This window comes from Schistocerca gregaria, chromosome 7 (genome assembly GCF_023897955.1).
Source record: "Schistocerca gregaria isolate iqSchGreg1 chromosome 7, iqSchGreg1.2, whole genome shotgun sequence".
Lineage (NCBI taxonomy): Eukaryota > Metazoa > Arthropoda > Insecta > Orthoptera > Acrididae > Schistocerca > Schistocerca gregaria.
The window spans coordinates 264,516,219-264,535,061 of record NC_064926.1 but is presented as its reverse complement, the minus strand read 5'-3'; the positions used below and the strand labels follow the sequence as shown (position 1 = coordinate 264,535,061).

The following is an 18,843-nucleotide window of genomic DNA, read 5'->3' as shown; positions in this document are numbered from 1 at the left end:
ATTAAATAATATGATATAAAAGCACCAGACTAATCAAGCGAAATGGGTTGCAAAACTGTGTGAGCTGACTAGAAAGTAAACTTGTTTTAGCGTGCAAGCCTCACATGCAGTGAGGCGCAAGTATAAACAGCGAGAATGACAATCAACTGCTGATATCGATGTACCGAAGAGCTCTTATTTATGATGCACCCATTAAGGCAGTTAATTGAATTCTGTTTTCGGAATCTATTAATAGACCACCTTGACAGCAAGAAAGTATAATGAAATATTATTTAAATTACACATTACACACGACAGAGATTTTTAGTGGTATGTGTACAGGTTTTTCAAAAATATATTTACAAACTTTGGAGACAGGTTCCTTTCACCAAAAAAGGAAAAAAGTTTATATAAACATATGTATGAATATTCTTCGTTTTTAGTTATTAATGAAAGTTTACAATCTAGGTGACTGGAGCTCATCAACACACGAACTCATAATAAATGCTCGAAAGACGCCCTTTCAAATATTCCCTGACGCTTTCGAATGTTTTCTTAGGTTTCCATAACACGTAGATGAAATGTTTGTACATTCGTGTGTTCTGCTGCACAGACCAATTGCTTAAGGTGCCCACAGAGACATTAATGCAAAAGACTGAAATCAGGAGGATGTGCAGGTAGTGGAACTAGCCCTACTCTACCCGTCCATCTATGATGGTAGGCACCAGCCAGTGCATCTCGAAAACACTAAGTCGGAAATGTGCTGGAGCTCCATCATGCATAAACCACATTGTTTTTCTTATTTGCAAGGACACATCTTCTAGTAGGTCTTGGAGATGTGCTGCAGAATATAAGGACCTAACCGTCACCTACAATCCCAGCTCACGGCTCAATCTTAAACAGATGCTCATACCTATCCCGTACTGTAGCATGAGCACTGCAATCGGCCCGTAAGTGTTAGTTGTGGAAATTTGTTTTCCATTTCTTCCGTATGTTGCCTCGTCTGCAAATAAAACTGAAGAGGAGAACACCGTATCACCATTTTGTGTTCTCCTGAGGTGAGTGATCGGTAGGCGTAAGACCTTCCAGAAGTTTAAGATGATACAGATACATGAGTTGCTCGTAAATTGTCCTCCATGCTGAAAATCAAACTGTAACGTATGCCTGGGTCGCTTTTCTTGTTCAGATACCTGCCAACTCTTTGATGGGCAGTAGATCGTGCACTTCCTTGTCTGGCATACGAGCGACGCGTGGTCCGCATCGTTGAACAGTCCGTGGTGCTACGGATCCAGTCTCGGCTAAGTGACGAATCGTAGCACCAAATGTTGAATAACTTGGTTGCCTTCGGTATGAGACAATCATGCGGCCTCGTGTCTATCACCAATCGCTCGGCCCTGCATAAAAGTCATGTCTGCTCTGCTCACAAAGTGAATATCTTGCCATCTTCCAACGGAGCATTTTCAGTTAACTCGCTGCCTTTAGCACATCTACTTAATGGAAGCGTTGAATACAAACGAATGTAAAGAAAGACAACGCCGTTTAGGATACAATAATTCAAATGGGTGCAAGAATAACTGAAGACGATGGGACGTACCTGGAAAGCCGTTGAATGTCAAGTTTCATTAATAACACATAAATGAACGATTTTCGAACATATGTTTTTATGCAGTTTCCTTATTGTTATGGTGTAAGGAACTTGTCCCCCAGGTTGTAAAAGTATTTTTGAAACACCATGTACATGGTCGTTGAAACCAAAAACTCAACAGTCAATGGACCAGTTCTAAAATTTACTCGCAGAAAAATGGTTTGTAAACCAGTTTTAATTTCTATAGCAGCCTGCCCAAGTGAAAAAACAAGTGTCAAGCTAAATGCAAAAGTACTGGCTTTAATCTTCTCATATAACTTTTCCTGCTGCTGCCGGTGCTGTTTTTGTTGTCACTAACGGGAGAAATGCTTCATTCGGCAATGGTGTTTCAGTGAACTGAAAACTTTTTGTAGAGCTAAAAAGTATTGATCACCTGGGCTGTCCTTGCCTGATTGACCTTTTTAATCTGATGTAGACTGATGGATGTAGCCTTTACGGATACAGTCTTCAGTATATTGACACAACTTGAAAGTAATGCTTTGTTTCTCTGTAAATGTTAGCAGTCTTTCTTGAAACCGTCAGAAGATTTTTTTTTTTTTTTTCAAACTCTATGGATCTGTCCGAAATAGGTGGTTCAGATGCGCAATCGATCTCTGAAATGTGACACTGCTATGAATGATGCAGTCGAAACTTCCTGACAGATTAAAACAATGTGCCGAGCCTGGTCTTGAAACCGGAACCTTACCTAACGCTTGCAATGCTCTTACCTACTGAGATAGCCAGGCACAACCCTCACAGTTTGAAACGATCCTTTTTGTCTGTCGTTTTGGAGCTTCCACAGAGGCGGCCGGAGACACATTCGCGATCACGCCACACGCATTCGTAAGTCGTCCTCACATGGGACGATTTACCTTATGTTTACGTGGAGCTGTACGAGTTTTGTGACGTCACATCCTGTTATTTCACATTGAAGAGGTACTGCTGCGTTTTAAACACAGCATGAGTTCTGCCATATTTTGCGAAACGTTGAACCAATAAGATGCAAGAACGATCTGTGGGCCACAAATAGAAATTGGGAGACACCATGTCGGATTTCGTCGATTTCATTTGAAGCCCAAATTTGGTGGATTTTATGTTATAACTTACACCCTATGAATACATGCTGTTTCAAATCACCAGCACATTGAGACTGTCTCGAAAACGCGTCGTTATTGGTACGATTTGTTGTACCAAAATTGCGAGAATGTCATATTTATTTATATTCCTATCACAAATTGCATGTCATGAAAGTGTGCTATTTTAAGGCAGCAACACGGATTGTTTTTGATACGTCTGCCGAAGAAGGTGTAGGAAAAATACCCAGGTAGAAAATGAATATGAAGTTTACTGCAAACACATAAACAGTCTTCTCCAGTGGGAGTTAGTTTGGAACACTGTAACTGAAAACAAGTCACAATCCGAATATTGAAAGAAAAATAATAAAATGGTTCAAATGGCTCTGAGCACAATGAGACTTAACATCTGACGTCATAAGTCCCCTAGAACTTACAACTACTTAAACCTAACTCATCTAAGGACATCACACACATCCATGCCCGAGGCAGGATTCGAACTTGCAACCTTAGCGGTCTCGCGGTTTCAGACTGAAGCGCCTGGAACCGCTCGGCCACACTGGCCGGCCAGTAGTAATATCTTAAAGCTGAAGGCCTCAAAGTGTTGCAGTAAATTGGAAGTTCCAAAATCCAACGACCATACATTAAGTGTTGTACCATCGAGATCCGAAAGGGGTGTGCAAAAGGTAAAGTCGCGAGAGGATAAACAAAAGTTAAAGTACTGAAAGGACACACAAAATTTAAAGTTTGGCATATTGTCGATGAAAAGCATAGAAAAATATTGCACAGTCCATTGGCCAGTTACAGTGTCAGAAGCCACATCTCTTCGGTGTAGAGGCCACAAATAGTGTATGTCGGTAGCTGGCAGATGCTGGAGGCGAATGCCTACTTGTATGGTGGCGTCGTGATAGTGGTAGTCCCAGAGTGAGGTTCTGATTGTGGGAATGCATTTTCAGTTGGCGCCTATCCTAGGAAACTCACTTGACCGAACTGATCAATTACCGACTGGGTGCCGGCTTAAATACTGCCCAGGCGTTAGAATATTGCGGGTACACACTTTCAGACATATAGTTTACGGGGCCAGTGACCTCTTCCAGCACAGGTTGTCATCTGCTGGCCGGGAGGATTGTGGCTCTCAGCAGCCTGTCGTCAGAAGAGCTCTTCCCTGTAAGGCCTCTGCCGGCATAACCTGTCTCTATTGTTAGTTGCTGACTGAATAAGAGTAAGGCCCCGACACAACAGTTTCATCTTGCGCTTTGCATAATTTCATTCCTTGACTAATAACTTAGTCCGATTAATCTGACGCAAAAGACGAGTCGAGAGTCCCTTCGTTTAAATATTCACGTCGGCGTCTTGGACCACTTCGTATTGAGAAAGTACGCTCTCGTTAGGAGCTCCACGTTTACTCCTGTAAGCGGAGCTGAAATACAGTACCATGCCCCAGATTTGCTAAATCAGGAAACCTGCCCTTGAGCTGAAGCACGCTGCCAGCTTTTCTAGGCTCGGCAAGAGCAGAATCAGAAAGCAACGCTCCTGCAGACAGCCACCCTCGAGTCTGCCGGTGGAAACGCTGCCCCCTTCTAACCGCCACCCGAGAGCAGCTCCTTCAAGAAAACGCACCTCGCGCAGCAATCGCTCTGAGAAGCCGCGCCGCTTCTCCACAGGTGAAACCAGCCGCGGCCGAGAACTCACGCACTCATAAACGCTGGCTTTACGCTGCGGAGAAATTAGTTCGCAGTCGGCAGGAGCAAGAGGAGGAGAGGCAGAATTTTTTGAAAAATATTTTTATAGCGTTACCATTCTGCGGCGGCTGCGGCGGCAGGAGTCGACATTTATCCCGAGTGGCAGAGCGACCGCATTTAATATTTCAGCGGGGGAAGGTGCCCCTTTCTCGCGCGCGCCGCGGTCTTGGCTCCGCGCTCTCTACCTACCTCTCTCCCTACCTCACTCCCCCGCCCCCCGCCCCCCTCTCCCTCCCTCCGACAACGCTTTGCTAAATGTTGCGCAGCGGAATTAAAAAGAGCGGCGCTCAGCGGGCCTCCGCGGAAGCGGTTTTAATTACACCGAAGTGGTGGCAGCACACGCGCCCAGCCAGTGGCTCCACCTCTTCGTAGGCTCACTCGCGCTACCTTGGCCGTTATGTCCTTCCGTTCCTTCTTCCCCTTCACTGCTACCGCCCAACCCACTTTCCCACAGGAGGTGATGAATTTTCGCTGCCCAAAGACTAGGCCACAGCCCGAGAATTTCCTTGAAGAACCGAGGAGAGCGGCGTTACCTTTCAAAACGACGCCGAGACGGTACTTCCGCTTTCACTCGCCGCAGGCGTCGTGCAGCACTCGTTGGAGGAGGTAAATCGGCGATTAGTCTTCGCCATAACTTGCCTGACAGGTGATTTGCTTTCTACACGTCGCTCGATATAGATTAGCAAAGAACTTACATTAGCGTACTCCCTGTTGGCTTTAGCCTCAGGAACTTCTGACGACGACTGTTCCTTAATAAACATGAAGTTTCGCCAGCACGAGTGGCTATCATCTACGAGGGCGTGCTGAAAAGTAATGCCTCTGAAATTTTTACGTGAAAACTCTTAAACCTTTTTAAATAAAACATACGTTACTAAAATTCTACATCTCTATTCTTCAGTTCTATATATTTGCACCCATCTGCCGCTAGGAGGCTCCTAATTGTAGCGTGTAACATGTCGCTGTGTAACATTACCATGTCGCTGCCCGAGAATCAGCGAGTAGTAATCGAGTTTCGAATTCGAAGCTTTCGCCCACGCTTCAACTTTAAATTGCCAGATGACGCACAAGCGCTGCGACAGCTGAACAAATCCGACGCCTTGGGTTAACTCTGTATTTCCGTCTTTTCAGATATGGTTGGGGGCTCAACTGTTCGAAACAGGAAGTCAAATTAAACACCTTTCACCCGTCTAGTTTCCAACTTATTTTATTTCGTTACCAGTTTCGGCGATTTACTACGCCATCTTCAGACCCCTGACCGACGTGTAGGAAGATTCCACCTCGGTTCTGATCAAAACAGGGGCCAGCAATACTGCTACTAGCAGATTTCTGTTTGCTATAGAGATACCTACCAACGACGACTGAAGACAACCGTTCAACGCGATAGGAGCGCAACCCTTCCGCACATTGTTGCAGATTTCAATGCTGGGCCATGAAAGAGTGTTAGCGTGCGAACCATACAACGAAACATCATCCATACGGGCTTTCAGAAACATGTTGCCAAGTCGGACGAGTCTCGTTTCAAATTGTATCGAGTTGATGGAAGTGTACGGGTATGGAGACAACTTGATCAATCCATGGATCCAGCATGTCAGGAGGGGACTGTTCAAGGTGATGGAGGTTGTGTAATGGTGTGGGGTGTGTGCAGCTGGAGTGATATGGGACCCCTGATACGTCTATATGCGGCTCAGCTAGGTGACACGTACGTAAGCGTCCTGTCTGATCACCTGCATCCATTCATGTCCATTGTGCATTCTTACAGACTTGTTAAATAGTAGCAGGACAATGCGAGACCTCACACGTCCAGAATTGATAAAGAGTGGCTCCAGGAAGACTCTGCTGAGTTTAAACACTTCCGCTGGCAACCCAAGTCCACAGACGTGAACATTATTGAGAATATCTGGGATGCCTTGCAACCTGCTGTTCAGAAGAGGTCTCCTGCCCCTCATACTCTTACGAATTTATGGACAGCCATGCAGGATTCATGGTGAAACTTCCTGGCAGATTAAAACTGTGTGCCGGACCGAGACTCGAACTCGGGACCTTTGCCTTTCGCGGGTAAGTACTCTACCAACTGAGCTACCCAAGTATGACTCACGCCCCGTCCTCACAGCTTTACTTCTGCAAGTACCTCGTCTCCTACTTCCCAGACTTTACAGAAGCTCTCCTGCCCGCGAAAGGCAAAGGTACCGAGTTCAAGTCTCGGCCCGGCACACAGTTTTAATCTGCCAGGATGTTTCATATCAGCGCACACTCCGCTGCAGAGTGAAAATCTCATTCTGGAAACATCCCCCAGGCTGTAACTAAGCCATGTCTCCGCAATATACTTTATTTCAGGAGTGCTAGTTCTGCAGGTTCGCAGGAAAGCATATCGATCAGTCACATCTTTACATGCACACGCGCATTTTCAACCCTGCAAACGACGTCAAAAATAGTGCTAAAATACACGTAAAATTGGCAATGTCCCCAAAACGTCCAGAAAATTATCCTTGTAATTCTAGCAAGGCCACAATTAATTCTTCAAACCTCACGTTTCCTTTTAATATCAGTGAATTGAGGAAACTGGACTGTGTTTCTGCCAGGGAGTTTCATATCAGCGCACACTCCGCTGCAGAGTGAAAATCTCATTCAGGATTCATGGTGTCAATTCCTTCCAGCACTACTTCAGACATAGCCGAGTCCATACCACGTCGTGATGGGGCATATCTGGGTGCTTGCGGTGGCCCTACACGATATTAGGCAGCTGTACTAGTTTCTCTGGCTGTTCAGTGTGTATGTTGCACGCCAGATGATTAACATAATGACTCCAGAACCATCAATAACCTTACAGTCAGTACGAGTAGGTCACATGTAGTCGTCCTCTGGTGGTGCTTCTCTCAGTTCTCCGCCACGGAAGCTAACGTTCTGTGCATTACGCTATACGACGAGGCCATTTAGCCTAAGTACGTTAAGCTAAGACCGTTGCTAGCAGAGGAGGCGGTCCGCAGCCATTGCAGCGGAACAATACCGCGTGGCCCCCTCGTAGAGTCGGACAAGGATTGGAACCCAGTCCCGCGCGTATCCAAATCCGGCGTCTCGCGGAGGCAGCGCTGCGGAGGCGGCGCCGAGGCAGGCAACACAATGCGCGCAGTGAATGCCGCCGCAGGAGCGGGGATTGCCGGCAGGAATTAATTTAAACTGCGGACTCGCAAGTTTCCCTGCGCGCGCGCCCGCTCGCCTGGCGCACCAAACTCAGTTACTGTTCCAAGATACCCCGGCGGCCTCCTATGCTCCCGCCGCGCTAAGTTGCCGGCACCCAGGTGCAGCCCGCTTGCCTGCACAGTCGGGGCCTTTTGTCCCTTTAAAGCTGCGGGTCGGTTGTGCGAGATTCTGGCCGGGGATCAGGCGCCGGGCGAACGCTCGCGCCGCACCTTCTAATGTGGACCTTTTATTCTGCTGCGCAGCCTAAGACCGGTGTATTTACTGTACTCCGCCACAGGTTGCTGGGCACTTAAAGGCCTACTTCTATAGCTCTACCTTGACAGTATGAAATATGAACACAGCGAAATTAATGATTTGTAGAGGTTCGATTTTTATAAACGTTTATTCATCAGTACGTCTGGGGTTTCAAAAGAAAATTGTGCGCAGTTGTGTGTAGTGATATATCCCATTCCTTGAATGAGAGGTATCACGTCCTTCAATGTCAGAGATAAGATGTTAGTGACTGAGAGTAGTCGATAAGTGGTGAGCACCCCAATGTTGGGAGGTGTTTTAAATCGTAAGTGCTGATACCAGAGCTAACGAGACTGACTGTACGCAAGCGGTGGGGAGGGGGGGGGGGGGGGGGGAGGGGGGCAGTCAGACTATCCTACCTGCTGAGGTGGAGATACGAGTTCCATGGAGCGGGTTGTGCACAAGAAAGATCCCCATAAAATCTAAGAACGCGAAATGTCAAAGATAAGAAATGTATTGTAATTGTTTATTATCAAGTTGAATATCAGATCTGTTATGTACGTAGTACGGAGAGTCAGTATACGACTTATCATGTATTGAGTTGTAATTTTGAAGATAATATAAAGCCCTCCGTCTTTAGGCCACAAGTGGCCTACCGGGACCATCCGACCGCCGTGTCATCCTCGGTCGAGGATGCGGATAGGAGGGGCATGGAGTCAGCACACAGCTCTCCCGGTCGTAAGATGGTATTCTTGACCGAAGCCGCTACTATTCGGTCGAATAGCTCCTCAATTGGATCATGAGGCTGAGTGCACCCCGACAAATGGCAACAGCGCATGGCGGCCTGGATGGTCACCCATCCAAGTGCCGACCACGCCCGACAGCGCTTACCTTCGGTGATCTCACGGGAACCGGTATAGCCACTGCGGCAAGGCCGTTGCCTTTGAAGATAATATAAGAAGGTAAATTGAATCTCATTTCTTATTTATGTGGTGGAGCTTTGTCTGCAGCCCGTAAGGAGGCGAAGTCTGAGCCAGGGTGGAGGAAGGAGACACAAGGATTCAGGATACATACTAGCTGGACCCTGATTAATAATACTTCATTGCGACCGAAAATTCAGTAAGCAACATTCATTGTACATGAAATGAGTGTTCAGATGGCAATTTATTTAAGTGTTCGGTGCATAAGGTGAAGTATAACAAACTACCACGCAGCCCAAACCAACCTGAAACACTTCAGTTGATAGACCATTGCTCCAATTTTTCGACTGATAACACCCACTACAACATAGTTACAATGCATACCACCATGGGCAGTGGCCAGTGGCGGCCAAGAATTCGGCTCAAGAGTCATGCCATAGCTTGTGTGTGACAGTTCTTTTGCTTGGCGACTGGTGTAAGAAGGGGAAACTGCGATTCTGCTGAATTTAAATGACGATGGAGACGCACTACATAGAACTTTGGGTTTTATGTTTCACATTTACGAAAACATAGATCAAAATCAAAAGAAATTTTTGTAATTACTGATTTTTGGCACTATGAAGATGTAATGTTCATCTGATACCAACAGACAGACAGACGCAGACAATTTCACTGAGTGTCCCACATTGGCTGCGACGTAATCCTAACTTATTTAGTTTCATAATCGAAACAAGTTGTCACCCATACATGTAGATTGAAATACTGTAGCACTTCCCGGGTTCGATTCCCGGCGGGGTCAGGGATTTTCTCTGCCTCGTGATGGCTGGGTGTTGTATCTTGTCCTTAGGTTAGTTAGGTTTAAGTAGTTCTAAGTTCTAGAGGACTGATGACCATAGATGTTAAGTCCTATAGTGCTCAGAACCATTTGAACCATTGCAGCACTTTCGTAATCGCAGTACGAAGACGGCAGAAACCTGCCTGAGGAAAACACTGTAGGCGTCCTGGAAAGTTTTAAGTTTAAAGAATTTTTTTAAACGGGAATTACATTGCAGATCAATCAGTCGCGTCTTTACATGCACAGGCGCACTTTCAACCCTGCAAACGATGTCAAAAATAGCGCGAAAACACACATAAAATTGGCAGTGCCCAAAACGTTCAGAAAACTATCCTTGTAATTCCAGCAAGGCCACAATTAATTCTTCAGACCTCACGTTCCCTGTAATATCAGTGAAATGAGGAAACTGGACTCTGTTTATCGGAATTTCTATCTTCTACAGTGAGATTTCCTTTATAAATGCATACACGTCTCCATTCGTCCCTCCATTCACGCCTGTCGCGACACCACTGGAGGCAGGCTGCACGATGTTGGGGCGTGAGCGGAAGACGGCCTAACGGTGTGCGGGACCGTAGCCCAGCTTCACGGAGACGGTTGCGAATGCTTCTCGCCGATACCCCAGGAGCAACAGTGTCCCTAATTTGCTGGGAAGTGGCGGTGCGGTCCCCTACGGCACTGCGTAGGATCCTACGGTCTTGGCGTGCATCCGTGTGTCGCTGCGGTCCGGTCCCAGGTCGACGGGCACGTGCACCTTCCGCCGACCACTGGCGACAACATCGATGTACTGTGGAGACCTCACGCCAATTCGGCGGTACGTCCACCCGACCTCCCACATGCCCACTATACGCCCTCGCTCAAAGTCCGTCAACTGCACATACGGTTCACGTCCATGCTGTCGTGGCATGCTACCAGTGTTAAAGACTGCGATGGAGCTCCGTATGCCACGGCAAACTGGCTGACACTGACGGCGGCGGTGCACAAATGCTGCGCTGCTAGCGCCATTCGACGGCCAACACCGCGGTTCCTGGTGTGTCCGCTGTGCCGTGCGTGTGATCATTGCTTGTACAGCCCTCTCGCAGTGTCCGGAGCAAGTATGGTTGGTCTGACACACCGATGTCAATGTATTCTTTTTTCCATTTCCAGGAGTGTAGTATCGTTATCGAAACAAAAGTATCGGTAGTTACTCACGCCGGAACGTTTAGAACTTACTTAACTACGGAGTACTGAGTCGTAGGATTACCCATTTACCGTCTCTGTTGTACTACTGTCTGAGTCATATTCTGCTTTTTAGTTTAATCGATTCTGCCGAATAATTTTTTTTTTATTCTCACGGTATCTCATGTAGTTCCCCATCGCAACGTGGATTTATCATGTGAACAATATTACGAACGGAGCTTATTACTATCAAGTCAAATACTACAGAACATTGGGGTAACGGAGACGATAAAAAAGACGATTGGAATTAATAATGACACTAGTAATGAAATTTGAGAACTTTCTCTCTTATCGTCTAACTGCAAAAGAAAAAAAGTACAGCTCGAGAGGTGCACTATTTTCATTATTTCATGTGATTCGGTGGAAGCTGGGATATTAACGCTCGGTCGTGAAAGACTAGAAAGGAAAGGGCGGAGTCTTCTGAAGTGGCAAATATCGCGAGGAATGCAGACGGTTGCTTGTGCTGTCGGGAAGTTGCGAACTTTGATGAAGGCGGGAACTCAGAATTCACGCTCGAATTAGATCAGTGGAGGACGACACATACAGGGAGTGAGTGAGTGAGAGAGAGAGAGAGAGAGAGAGAGAGAGAGAGAAAGGTTTGAAGGAGAGGCGAAAGCAGTGGCTTGATTCCGGGAGCTGGTGTGGGTGAGGACGGGAGGGTAGACGCGAGGAGGAGAAGGAAGAGGAGGCGGCTGAGGAGGGACAAAGAGGGTCGTTTTCTTCACAAACGGGGCGGCAGCGGCGGCGGCGGCGATGAGAACGTAGCTGTTTGCAAAGTTTGCGGCCCGCCGGGCTGAGGTGGCGTCGAAGAAGTTGCCGCGCGTCGCCAAACAGCGGCGCATCTTGCGGTGACGAGTCAATACGCTCGCCGACACTGGCTGCGACGCGTGTTGCCGCCTCAACACAAACTGGGCGCTTCCAGGACACCGCACGGCGAGAGGACGGCCGTCGTTCTGCACTGTGGCAGCAGTGTGGGCCGTGAAAAGACTGTCACGTACCCGACCGCTAAACCGACAGCACATTTATCCCGTTATGTTTTCGCAATAAGTTCACAAACACGCAAGATGGTTGTTGGAGGAGGTATTTTGAGAGCGAGATATACTGGGCGGTTATAGAGTGCAGCTACTCATAGAGGTGCAGAGCATGTTGTAATTATAGTATGGCAGCGAAACTTGATAGATATTTTATTTCCTTACTGGGAAATCAAATTTACACTGGAAAAAACTAGTTTCAATTTTTGCCACTGGGTGCAAATCTGGCGCAGTGAATTCAAGATTTCAACGGGCGTCACCATAGAATGTCAAACAAGTGAGAAAAGCATAATCTTGATTTTATTATTTGCCACCGCTTATTCAATTTTTTCAGCATTAGCACCGGAGACGTCGACGAGATGCTGTTAGCGCCAGATTTACACTTGGTGGCCAAAAATTGAACTAATTTTTTTTCCAGCTGAAATCGGTTCCGTATGAACGCTATACCATGTTGTTGTTGTTGTGGTGGTGGTCTTCATCTCTCCATGATACTCTATCCTCTGCAAGCTTCTTCATCTCCCAGTACCTACTGCAACCTACATCCTTCTGAATCTGATTGGTGTATTCATCTCTTGGTGTCCCTCTACGATTTTAACCCTCCACGCTGCCCTCCAATACTAAATTGGTGATCCCTTGATGTCTCAGAACATGTCCTACGAACCAGTCCCTTCTTTTTGTCAAGTTGTGCCACAAACTCCTCTTCTCCCCAATCCTATTCAACACCTCCTCATTAGTTATGTGATCTACCCATCTAAACTTCAGCATTCTTCTGTAGCACCACATTTCGAAAGCTTCTATTCTCTTCTTGTCTAAACTATTTATCGTCCATGTTTCACTTCCATACATGGCTACACTCCATACAATTACTTTCAGAAACGACTTCCTGACACTTAACTCTATACTCGATGTTAACAAATTTCTCTTCTTCAGAAATGCTTTCCCTGCCATTGCCAGTCTACATTTTATATCCTGTCTACTTCGACCATCATCAGTTATTTTGCTCCCCAAATAGCAAACCTCCTTTACTACTTTAAGCGTCTCAGTTCCTGATCTAATACCCTCAACATCACCCGACTACATTACATTATTCATACCATACCCAGCACGTTTCGGTCATACAGTAATTGCAGCTCACCCTGGGCCTCTGTGAGTAGCTGCCGCCGAGCGGTTCTAGGTGTTTCAGTCTACAACCGCGCGACCGCTATGGTCACGAGTTCGAATCCTGCCTCGGGCATGGATGTGTTTGATGTCCTTAGTTAGGTTTAAGTAGTTCTAAGTTCTAGGGGACTGATGACCGCAGATGTAAGTCCCATAGTGTTCAGAGCCATTTGATCCATTTGAACCATTTGAGTAGCTGCCCTTTAATTATAACCATCCTGCAGTTTTGACTTGGTACCGATGTGCATGGAAGACATAATTGTCAATAAGAGCTCAACAAGATTTCATTCTTTATTTAATTCATATCATTTTGTGCATCGAAATACTTAATTTTGCTAGATTAGGGCTGTCAGCCGTTTTCTTAGGTCTAATCAAGCATTCTACAGACGCTGCCTTACAGAAATGAATAACACACAAAAGGAAGGAGACAAAATGAAATTAAATGGGTTGTGAGAATATGTGCTGATATTTCAGTGACTGAAAAGTCTGGTCAAACTTCGAGTCCATATGCTAAGCAGTTCGTAACTTATTTTCTGTGGCATGCAATTTGTGCTACTTACTTGTGTCTTTTCTCTCGTTAACTCTAAATTCACTAGCTGGTTAGATAAGCGAATCTTGCTGTTTAGTGTCCACACAGTTTTCCATGTTCACTGACAGCAAAAAATCCTAAACCAAGAAATAATACATGTAGAGTAATGAAATTTCAACAATACATTTGTCAGATAACACACTCTGATAAGCCAAAATATTACGATCACTGCCCATCGCGACATCAGTTGCCTCCTGGTGGCTTTGCGGGTACGTGACGTGGTAGAAAAAGTATGTAATCGGAGCAGGCACGAACGGCGGATCACTATAGCGAAGACACGGGTTGCAAATGGAGATATTAATTGAAATAAACGACTGTGAAAAAAAGACAGATTATTATTGCGTAGAGCCTGTGAACGAATATCTCGAAAAAGGCGAAGCTGGTCGAATGTTCAAGTGATACTCTTGTCAGAATCTACGGAAAAGGACAGTAAAACTACCACTAGTCGCTAAATGGTTGGACGCCCACGATTCTTCACAAAACGTGGAGTTTGGATACTGATCTGCTCCGTAACATAGGATACATGGTGATCTGTGGCGTCTCTGCCAAAAGAGCACCATTCCTGTGCACGCACAAGTGTTTCGGAACACACCGTTCATCGTACACTCTTAAACATGGAGCTCTGATGCAAACCATTCCTACGCGTTCACATGTTGACCCAACGACAGCGTCACTTACTTGCAGTGAGCACGGGACCGTTGTGATTCTACCGTCGATCAGTGGAAGCAAGTCGGCTCTTCGAGTGAATCGCAGTTTTGCTACCCTATGTCACTGATCATCACCACAAACGACGCCATCTAGTTCAACCGCGGCCCGTAACGTGAAGCGCGCCAAGGACGCAGGCAGGTGGGAGCAGTATTATGCTATGAAAAACATTCTTCCTCACTTTCATAGGACCTGTGGTAGTATTCGAAGACACGCTTGCAACCCGTCTTGGATGCCATCTACCACGACGACGACGTCACTTTTCAGCAGTATAATTGTCCGTGTCTCGGAGCCAAAACTGTGCTACCGTGGTTTGAGGAACATTATAGTGAATTGACCTTCGTGTCCCAGCGAACAAATTCACTTGATGTAAATCCTATGGGACCCACATGAGTCGCTATAGCACCATCACCGCGTACGCACATCAGTTTCCCGTTATTTACGCGTGTTACATGACCTGTGCATGGACATGTAATGCCACAAACCTCCACAAACCTATCACAAAACTGGTAAATCCCTAATACACAGAATCAATTATGTATTTCGTTCTAAATATGGACTAACAAACTATTAAGAAAGCGGTCATAATATTTTTGCTCATCGCCCTATTTAAGTGATTAATACTGCAAGATCACGGTTTAATACTCTCCTGGAAATGGAAAAAAGAACACATTGACACCGGTGTGTCAGACCAACCATACTTGCTCCGGACACTGCGAGAGGGCTGTACAAGCAATGATCACACGCACGGCACAGCGGACACACCAGGAACCGCGGTGTTGGCCGTCGAATGGCGCTAGCTGCGCAGCATTTGTGCACCGCCGCCGTCAGTGTCAGCCAGTTTGCCGTGGCATACGGAGCTCCATCGCAGTCTTTAACACTGGTAGCATGTCGCGACAGCGTGGACGTGAACCGTATGTGCAGTTGGCGGACTTTGAGCGAGGGCGTATAGTGGGCATGCGGGAGGCCGGGTGGACGTACCGCCGAATTCCTCAACACGTGGGGCGTGAGGTCTCCACAGTACATCGATGTTGTCGCCAGTGGTCGGCGGAAGGTGCACGTGCCCGTCGACCTGGGACCGGACCGCAGCGACGCACGGATGCACGCCAAGACCGTAGGATCCTACGCAGTGCCGTAGGGGACCGCACCGCCACTTCCCAGCAAATTAGGGACACTGTTGCTCCTCGGGTATCGGCGAGGACCATTCGCAACCGTCTCCATGAAGCTGGGCTACGGTCCCGCACACCGTTAGGCCGTCTTCCGCTTACGCCCCAACATCGTGCAGCCCGCCTCCAGTGGTGTCGCGACAGGCGTGAATGGAGGGACGAATGGAGACGTGTCGTCTTCAGCGATGAGAGTCGCTTCTGCCTTGGTGCCAATGATGGTCGTATGCGTGTTTGGCGCCGTGCAGGTGAGCGCCATAATCAGGACTGAATACGACCGAGGCACACAGGGCCAACACCCGGCATCATGGTGTGGGAAGCGATCTCCTACACTGGCGTCGTCTCACGCGGTCTGCATGTCCAGCACGAACGCTGGTCCAACTGAGGCGCCAGGTGGAAATGGCATGGCAAGCTGTTCCACAGGACTACATCCAGCATCTCTACGATCGTCTCCATGGGAGATTAGCAGCCTTCATTGCTCCGAAAGGTGGATATACACTGTACTAGTGCCGACATTGTGCATGCTCTGTTGCCTGTGTCTATGTGCCTGTGGTTCTGTCAGTGTGATCATGTGATGTATCTGACCCCAGGAATGTGTCAATAAAGTTTCCCCTTCCTGGGACAATGAATTCACGGTGTTCTTATTTCAATTTCCAGGAGTGTGTAAGCGCGAAATAAGCCATTGTAAATGTGAAACTCTGGTACATTAATAACCGGCGAAACCGCCAGAATGTTGAATGCAAGCATGCAAACGTGCAAGCATTGTATCATCAGATTGAGGGATGGTTCAAATGGCCCTGAACACTATGGGACTTAACATCTGAGGTAATCAGTCCCCTAGAACTTAGAACTACTTAAACATAAGTAACCTAAGGACAGAACACACATCCATGCCCGAGGCAGGATTCGAACCTGCGCCTTGGTTTAAGTAGTTCCAAGTTCTATGGGACTAATGACCATAGCAGTTAAGTCCCAAAGAGCTCAGAGCCATTTGAACCAATTATTTCAAGAACCAGCCTCCATCAGAAAACACAATAGATCTCCGCCCTGCCGTACAATGAGCTCTCGTTTGGCACCATTGAACTCGCAGAAGGCGGTGGTGTGGAGTCAGTCGAATGCACGATACAGGGCGTGTGTCTCGGGGTTGTTCTCGAAGTAACCGATTTGTAACAGTTATTTGCGTCAGTGTGGTGCTAAGTGCTCCTCAAATTGCTGCTGCAGATGCAGTACGATGTGCCAAAGTCATTCACCGAACACGATGGTCTCCACTCTCGGCAGTGCTAAGTGGCCGTCCGAAACCCGGTCTTCTTGCGACCGTACATTCTAGTGACCGCCGCTGCCAGCAGTCACGTAGAGGGGCTACGATAGTGCCAACTCTTTCTGCAGTATCGCAGAAGGAATATCCAGCTTCTCGTACCGCTATTCCATGACTTCATTCAGACTCAGTGAGGTTTTAATAATAACGTCTTTGTTACCTTAAAGCATTCTTGAGTAACCTCACAGCGTCCAACCTCAAAGGTGACTAACGATCACGACTGTTACAGCGTGTATTTAAACCAAACCTGACTTGCATCCTCATAGTGGCGCTACTAGCTCAAAATCTGAGTAGGTATAATCTTTCAAATGTAGAAACACTTCCACCAACTTTCGTTTCTGTCGCAGGACTCCTTTCTGCTGTTGCGACTTTTTTTCCGCCAGTGTAGTTTTACCTTTCGTTTTACAACAAAAAACGAGTGATTATTAGACGCGACAGGAGACACGTACCCCCTGTTTCGCCGAACACTGAGGAATGAGCAATGAAGCGTAGTACCTGACCTACTTTGGTTATGAGGGTACACCTTCCTGCCCCCAAAACACAAAGTAAAATTTGCAGTACCAATACCTTTGTTCCAAAGCTGTCAGCTTTCAGTTTAATTGCAAATGTTTTATCCACATTGTGAGACTGAACTTCCTTTCTTTCAACTTTGATTACCAGTTACAAGTAATTAATTGCGTTAGGCTGTCTCTGGAATTGCTGAGGGTGGTTTATGCGGCTTCCGTTCGCAGTAGATATTCGCAAAGGGACCTAACAACTACGAAGTTGGCTTCTACCGCTTCCAGGAAGTGCTTCAATTATATGAAATCGTTACAAGGGCACAGTTCGCGTATTTCTAGTAACTGTAAGTCTTCAGAGTCGTTAGAGTACGCATAGCTCGAAAACAATTTTTAGTTTCACGTTATTAATAATAAGCTTTGTCTGATGTATGATGACCCATATAATTATGACAAAATCATATGGCCACTTAGTAACCAAGGACTATTATCCAACAACGAATCTGTTATGAAAGAGTTAATCTGAAAATAATAATCGGCACGAATGCGATATTTCTGCGAGGTATTCGCTCTAAAACCAACCCCCGGAAAAGTGTACGGAGTCACGTTTCCTGTTTACCATGCAAATTTTACTGAAATACATTTTCATGAAATACTGAAGCTTCATGCTCTATTTAGATTTAATGGAGCAACATTTTCGCGAAGTCTTCGTGTAGTTTTTTATGCCAGGTTGTGTTCCTGCCTTCAAAAATGTTCCAGTTATCTGTCTGGTGATTTCGATGCGTGGCCGGCCGTTACACGCTCACATTTGCCCCATCCAACAATTTCTGTCACCTATCCCTCCAGTTATTTCTATATGTGGCAGTTCCTTGATTATGGCATATCTGCCTGACACATCGCCGCAAGTAATCTTCCCTGTTATGCCTTGTTAGTTATTCCGATAGGTTTACCCTCTATTCCTTCCAGTAAACCGTTTTGTCCTTTCCGATTCAGTTTGCTACTTTCTGTTTCCTATTGTGCTATGCGTCACGTTATCTCATTACTTATTATTAACATCTGTGTCTGGTAAATTTCCAGCGTCTTCGTCATTGGTTTTTCCGTTGGCAAAGAATCACTTTCACGTGTCTTATGTGAACAAAAAATTGCACTATCAGAGCCTCCTTCGCGTTTCTACACCAGTGTCCGACCACAAAGTTTTGTTCAAGATGGCTCTCTATCCTTGAATCACTCTGCGGACGTCAGTGGATTAAGGAACGCGTAATGTCTTGAAAAGAGAGGGTTAAGAATGTATAATTTCCCTCTGAAAAAGAATGTCTGTCACAACTGACACGATCAAGCCATCAAACGTTAGAACATGAGCGAAAAGTTAAATTTTTAGCCAAACCGTGACGTAGACGCTAACACCTGCCTCTCATGGGTAATGCGCTAACAGTTGCGCGGTGTCCTTCAATAACTTTATCTGAAACCAACTATTAATTCGCATATAATTAATGGAACCTCAACTTTGCACTCAACCTCCAACATATGACTACTCCAAAATTTTATCATCACAAATCGTATAGGAAAAG

At 46.4% G+C, this 18,843-nt stretch overlaps 1 protein-coding gene and 1 pseudogene across 1 annotated transcript in view; one reads left to right on the top strand and one right to left on the bottom strand.

The window, feature by feature from the left end:
• LOC126282169 (teneurin-m) overlaps window positions 1-18,843 on the top strand; it is a 1,262,550-nt gene that overhangs the window by 810,321 nt on the left and 433,386 nt on the right. The gene's annotated exons all lie outside the window — the stretch shown is intronic.
• Window positions 8,672-8,789, bottom strand: LOC126282651 (5S ribosomal RNA; annotated as a pseudogene).